Below are 7,276 nucleotides of genomic sequence, written 5' to 3' on the forward strand. Positions count from 1 at the left end.
CTATCCTCTGCTACTTGAGGGGGATGAATGGGAGGCGCAGGTGGTGCCAATACCGGGCAGCCCGTCCTTCACGGGCTGGTAAGTAATGGAGAACTCGCCCAGGTAGTGGCCAATCATCTCTGGTTTGATCTCCACCTGGTTGAAGGTCTTGCGGTTGTACACACCCGCCATGCTGCTGACCATCTCAGACAGAATGATCATGTCGCTCAGGTGGGTCTTCACCACCTTGGGCTTCTCCATGGGTGGCTCCTCCTCCTTGGCCTTTCTCAGGCGCTTGAGCAGTGAGTGCTGTTTCCGCTGCAGGCCACGGTTCAGCCTCTGGAGGGCGCTGTACAACTGCATTGGCTGCTCATAAGACATGTCCTGCAGTTAGTCAAGGTCCACGACATGGTAGGTGAACTTGCGGAAGGTTCGCTTCTTCTGCTCCACTTCGGCTATCTTGGCAGCTGCTCGGAAAAGGAAGCGTTGTTAGCATCTGTGCAGTTATCGCGAGCTCTGACAATGACTTTCAAAATGGCTCTGCCCAGAACCAGAGAGAGGAGAGAGTTCCGTGACTAAGACCACCTATTGCCCTTTCAGAGGTTCCATTCCCAGCACCACGAGGCGGTTCACAACCATCTGTGGCACCAACCGCATGGAACTGGATGCTTTCTCTTGGCTTTTGCGGGTATCTGCACACACACACACACACACACACACACACACACACACACACACACACACACACACACACGCGCGCGCAAAGATGCATAAACAAGATTTCTTGTAAAAATGAAGACCAAAGTGGCTGTGCAGATCCCCAGGCCCACAGCACCGTCAGCTCATTAAGTAGCCGCCGCTGATGCCGTGGGATGAGACGCCGCCCTCTGTGATGATTGGCATTATAGTGGCTTCTGGAATGCCTAGTTACCGTCTTTGCTGACTACACGGGTGTCTCTGCCTACTTTGGGGACAGGGTGGTCTGTGTCCACTCCTCTTTCACGATCAATTCATATCTATCCTATCGTATTTTATCCGTTGCATAGACGTAAAGGACTTTACAAATTCTACACACCCAAACCTCACTCTTTCAGTTACGTAAGCTGAAAACATTTTCTGTCTTTAGCTTCCTTTATCGTGCGTTTTCAAGAGCGGAAGTTTCGGTTGCAAAGCCACTAAAGTGATCAACCTTTCTGAAAACACTGAACGGAAGAATTCTATTTCAAGAGCCTTTCCCTTATCTTGGAGCACATATATCCTCGCTGTTCAGTTTTAAATAATCTTAAGCTTTTTTTTTTTTTTTTTGGTTCTTTTTTTTTTCGGAGCTGGGGACCGAACCCAGGGCCTTGCGCTTCCCAGGCAAGCGCTCTACCACTGAGCTAAATCCCCAACCCCTTAAGCTTTTTTTAAAAAAGCTTGTAACATAATCGGAACTAGCCTGGGTTTTAATGCAGGTAGGCATCCCATTTTTACCTCTTAAAATGAAAGTAACAGTTTAAGAAGGAGCTGTGACCAATAGAACCACGAACACAACTTTAAAGGTGGAAGGACTGCTTTGCCCATGATCTGTGGGGATTTGGTCCTGGTTGCTTGACCCCAGGAGTTCGGGCAGAGCATCATGGAGGTTAGTGCATGGGGTAGAAGAGGCTTATGGACATCCTTATGGACAGGGAGAGACAGAGCCAGATTCAACCTTCCAAATCACATCTTCAGTGACCAGCTTTCCCCATCAAGGTTCCACCTCCCAAACTTTCTAGCACATCTCATAATGGCTGTACCAGCTAGGATCCAGGTGCTGAACCCTTGACCTGAGGTCTGCGTTTCAGAGGTTTATCAAGCCAGTCAGTTGTGTGGGTCCCATCCACGAGAAGCCCCTCCTTCTGTTCTTGCTCTGTTGCCGTGATAAAGCACCGCCCCAAAGCTTGGCGAAGAGTGGGTTTGCCTGGCTTATAGGTTACATTCATCACGGAGGGAAGCCCAAGGTGAAAACTCAACCTGGACCCAGTAACTGAAACAGAGGCCGTGGAGGAGCACGTTTGCTAGCTTGCTCCCGGGCTCTGGATCAGAGAGCTACCTTTCTTATGCAACCCGAGTTCAATGACAATAGAAATCAAAATGAACTCTTTGAGAGTGCCCACAGGCAAACCTGATTGAGCCAGTTCTTCAACTGAGGTGCCCTCTTCCCGTCATTTGTAAGTCAAAGGACAACCAAGATTGGCTAACACATGACCTGCCCTCTGGTCTGCCTGCAATCTCTGGAGGTGCAGCTCTCACTGGGATTTCTGTACCCCTTTACATTGGGCAAACTCACCAACGTCTGTGGCAACGTGGGGCTGCCTTCCTCGAGGCTCCCCCCCACCCCCACCCCCGACCGCCTTGGAAGTTGTCAGGACACATCTCCTCTCCCATTCTTCATCTCCTCTGTTATTCTTGTTCCTTCACACTTCCGCAGAAATCTTAGAATCAATTTGTCAGGATCCGCGGAATTCTTATTAGAATTTGGATTAGGGATCGTTGCATCTGTAGACCAATTTTAGGAAGACTGACAGCTTTTATGAGCTGGGATTTTCTGCTAAAAATCATGGACATGTGGCATCCAAAAATAAGAATCTATTACAAAGTAAGGGTGAAAAAATAACAACGCTTCTGAGAAAGACTTTTAATAGGAATATTCTCCAGGCAGACAGGCCGGCGAAAGGAAAGAGGCTCGGCAGCCACTCCTGCTCTGCCAGGGAAATAAGGAAACCTCCTCGAACTACTTGTCTCACTGCTGTGTCAAATATCTGATCAGAAGGTAGTCCGAGGATGGAGGGGTTTGTTTAGCAGCATCGTTTGAGAGAGAGTCCAGTCTATCCAGATAAGGAGAGCAGGGCAGAAGTGAGATATTTGGCCCACCTTCCACAATCAAGAAGCCAGAGAAAGAGTCATGCTGGTTGTCAGCCGGCTTTCTTCAGTTTTCCTTTTATTTCAACAGGGATTCGATCCCATGTGTTGGTGCCTCCCACATCAAAGGTTGGGTCACCTCTCCCCCAGCTAAACCTCTCTCAAAGTGTCTTAATAGATATGGTCAGAGGTGTGTCTCCTAGGTGGCTCCAAATTCAGTCAGGTTGACTCTCATTATTGTTTTTGTTGGAATTCTGCTGCCGTGATAAACACACTAGTACATTTAGGAGGGAAAAAAGTTATTCATCTTATACTTACATGTTGTAGTTGATCATTGAGCAAAGTTAGGGCAAGAAGTCCCGGGAGGGACAAAGGAAGAATGTGCTTGTTGACTCTCTCATTCTCTGACCCATGCTCAGCTAGCTTCCTTATGTAGATCAGGACCCCCTGCCTAGGGATTGGAGGTGCTGCCCATGGTGGACCTGCTCTTCTTGCATAATCAACCATCAAGGCAATCTCCCACAGACAAGACCAAAGGCCACTCTAGGCAATTCATCAATTAAGTTTTCTCCAATGACTGTAAGCCAAGTCAAGTTGGCAGTTAAAGTGAAGCAAGAAGAGTACAAACCATCACTTTCCTCTCACAGAAGTAACAGTGATTGACAAGAGAAAAAGAGAGAGATGGATGACAGACCACACAGTAAGACAACTTCCTCAGGATGAGTCACCCAGGGGAGTAGGAAATACTGACTGGAACATGCTGAGAGAAAAGGGCCGACCTCAGGAAAGATTCCACTCTAGGAGCAACAAAAGCAACATCTTGCAATTCTGAGTTTTCACATGCATCTTAAACTCACAATGCATCACACGGTAAAAAGATTTTACTGTATGTGTGTGGGTGTGTGTAAATGCATGTGTACATGTATGTGTGCTTGTGTTCACATGTACCAAATGCATGCAGGTGCCCACTGAGGTAGAAGAGAGCATCAGATCCCCTGGAACTGTAGTTCTAGACAGTTGTAAGCTACCATGTGGGTCCCGGACCTTGAACCTGGGTCATCTAAAAGAACAGCCAGCACCCTTAACAACTGAACTCTCTTCAAACTCTCATTACATTTTAATATGGGTTTTAAACATGCAAGAGTCCATACCCACAAATTCCACATTTTTGGGTTTAAAATCTTAAAAAACAACTATTTGAAATACTCTTCTTTCTGTGCCAAGCACAGACACTCTTTTTATATAGTTGTTTAGCCTTTACCAGGTGTGCCCAACATGCAACCCACAGTCTACACGTGGCTACAAACACTATGAATACAGCTTGTGGGACGCAAGTGGTTGAACACAGTCCAAACCATTAACTTACTTAAAACAGGAGATTTTATTTTTGCAATTTCTTTTTGGCAACTCCATAGCACTGTTCCCAAATGAACTCTGTAGACAGAAGCAGTGAGATGCCGCGTCTGCAGCTCGGATACTTCCAAATCTAGGATACTCCTGAAGCCCAGATACTCCTGAAGCCCAGATACTCCTGAAACTCAGATACTCCCAAAGCTCAGATATTCCTGAAGCCCAGATACTCCCGAAGCTCAGATACTCCTGAAGTTCAGATACTCCCGAAGCTCAGATACTCCCGAAGCTCAGATACTCCTGAAGTTCAGATACTCCCGAAGCTCAGATACTCCCAAAGCTCAGATACTCCCGAAGCTCAGATACTCCCCAAGCAGTGTACTATAACACGTTCTGTGGTGCTGCATTCTGTGTGAGGTCTTGTAGGAAATCCACAGATGACAGACGGCACGTGGGGAATTGTCTAGGTCACATGCAGATATGATATTTAGTATGAAGTGCTCCTGCATCTGTGGGCAATGCTATTTGCAGGGACACTAGAGACAGGGGCGGGGATATCCACACATTTTAAACTGTATCCCCAAATGTAGCACAAATTCAGAAATTCAAATTTGAAAATGTCTATCCCAATGCTGTATCGAGATACAGCAGATATATTCAAAGATATCAAACCAGCAGATATATTCAAAGATATCAAAAGCTAGACCAACAGAAGATCTATAATTTTCAATATAAAATCTTAATCCAATACCAAATAGTCTGTCCCAGAAATATACATTCAAGTAACACAACACAGGCCAAGCAAGTTATATTTAAGTATACAACACACACACACACACACACACACACACACACACACACACACACACACACACAGTGTCTACAAAGGCTGATTGGTGGTGGGAAATTACAGGACAGTAAACTTATCTGTTTGCCCCCAACTTAAATCGAGGTACAAGTTGGTTATATTAGGATGCAAATAGACCAAACTTCTGGAAAAAAAACAAAAACTTAACAAAAAATGCTGTTGCCACAGAAATCCCAAGGGCAAAAAGGGAGCTTGGAGCAGAGTAGGGATGAGGGGAATGCACCACAGGCCACAGTCTCTCTCAGTCATCCTCAGAAAAGGTTCTAATGCAGTCGGAGACAGATTCATAAAGCTGGATGGAATCTGTCTGCAGGGACACCAGGACTTCTGCCAGCGGCATCCAGAAAAGTGTCCTGGGAGCTTTTATGTAAGAGGTTGTCTCAAATGAGGCAGTAGTGATGGTTGCACAAGAGGGACAGGTGATGTGTCATTGAACTGATTCCTCCATGATGGGTAAATAGGTAGATAGATAATAGATAGATAATGGTTAAATAAACAGTCAGACAGACAGACAGACAGATATATAGATATGGATGGGATAGATATAGATAGACAGATCATTGATAAATTGGTAGGTAGTTAGAGAAAGGAATAGAAATGATAGATAGATAGATAGATAGATAGATAGATAGATAGATAGATAGATAGATGGCCAACTTTCATCTTAAGTGTATTTTACAAACTTTCTCCTCATTTTGAAATTTACAACATTTACATCTCTATTTCCCCTCATTCTTTGAAACTTCTGTGCATGCTGTGATCATATTCTTTCATCCCTCCAACTCCTCCCAGGTCTGCCTTCTTCCCTACTCATGCAACTTTATGTTGTCTGATTTTTTTTTAAAAAATAAACTATTGCTAGTGCTCTTGGTTACCCTCCAGAACTTGACAGTAAGACCCTATTGCTGAAATATATGTACTTCAGTATCAGAACCTGGGGAAACCAGGCCTATACTAACATGGAACCTTTATATCCACTGGCTATGTACACATACATACATACATATGCACACATATCTACACACACGTACACATATACACAGACACAAATGCACACAATCAAGTGCACGCACACACACATGAACACACAGACACACTCAGACATGCATACACAGATGCATACACATAGACACACACATACAAACACATAAACAAACACACAATGCATACACACATGTACACATTAACACACAGATATGCATATACAAATACATATACATAGATACACACATACACACATGCAAACACAGAGACACACAGAGACTCATACACATGTATACACGCATACACTGCACACACACACACACACACACACACACACACACACTTTCAAAGTCCTACCCCTCAGTGACATGATTGACTTGGCAACGTCGTATGCAGTCATTCCTTCCCCACTTGTGATGATGGTCTGGACCCTATTGCGCTGCCTCAGATGAGCACAGGCACAGATACCACGAGACCTCTTGACTATGAGGATCAACTGCTCTGGTGCTGGCTCATGTCTTTGCTGCACTGCATGCCCGAACTCAGTATTATTTATGAAAAGTGTTCACCAGGAAGCAGACCACCTCCTGCTCAGTCAGCAGGAGCCTCCCTCTGCCCTTACTCAGTGTCTCCTGTTCACATCATTTCCTCCCTTGTTTGACTTTCAAATTGTGTTTGCCACCGGCAGCAACAGGTGAGAGCACAGGCTTGTTGTAGGCTCCGTGTGTGTGTGTGTGTGTGTGTGTGTGTGTGTGTGTGTGTGTGTGTGTGTGTGTGTATGTGTTGTTTGGGAACGGTGTAGCCTGATGGTGCATTCCTCAGAACCCATCCATCTTTAAGCAATCATGACTAGAGAAGTCTGTACTTGATGCCTGGTCCTTCTGCATGCATGTTCAGTGACTAGTGTGTTTGTAGAGAGTGTCATAGGGCCAAGATGGAGCAATGCTCCAGGCTTGCTAGATGACATAGGTTAGTGCCATCCTGTCACCACCACTGATCTGTTCCTACAGTCCCTCTCCAACTCTCATTCTATCTTATCTTGACAGGGTAGAAAGTCCAGCTTTGAGTAGAAAGTCCAGCCTTGGGAATGATCCACAGGCCTCCCTTGTCACCTGTCAGGGCTGAGCTCTAGCTCGTCTCCCTTCCTTTGCACTACAGACATCTCTGCCCTCCGGTGCCTCTGCCCCTGCTGCTACCTGCCCACAGCCCGAG

The 7,276-nt window shown here is 45.6% G+C and overlaps 1 pseudogene; it reads right to left on the reverse strand.

The window, feature by feature from the left end:
* Rps15l1 (ribosomal protein S15 like 1) lies at positions 1 to 432 on the reverse strand (annotated as a pseudogene).
* Between the last annotated feature and the right edge of the window lie 6,844 nt (positions 433 to 7,276).

This window comes from Rattus norvegicus, chromosome 5 (assembly GCF_021556685.1).
Source record: "Rattus norvegicus strain SHRSP/BbbUtx chromosome 5, alternate assembly SHRSP_T2T, whole genome shotgun sequence".
Classification (NCBI taxonomy): Eukaryota; Metazoa; Chordata; class Mammalia; order Rodentia; family Muridae; genus Rattus; species Rattus norvegicus.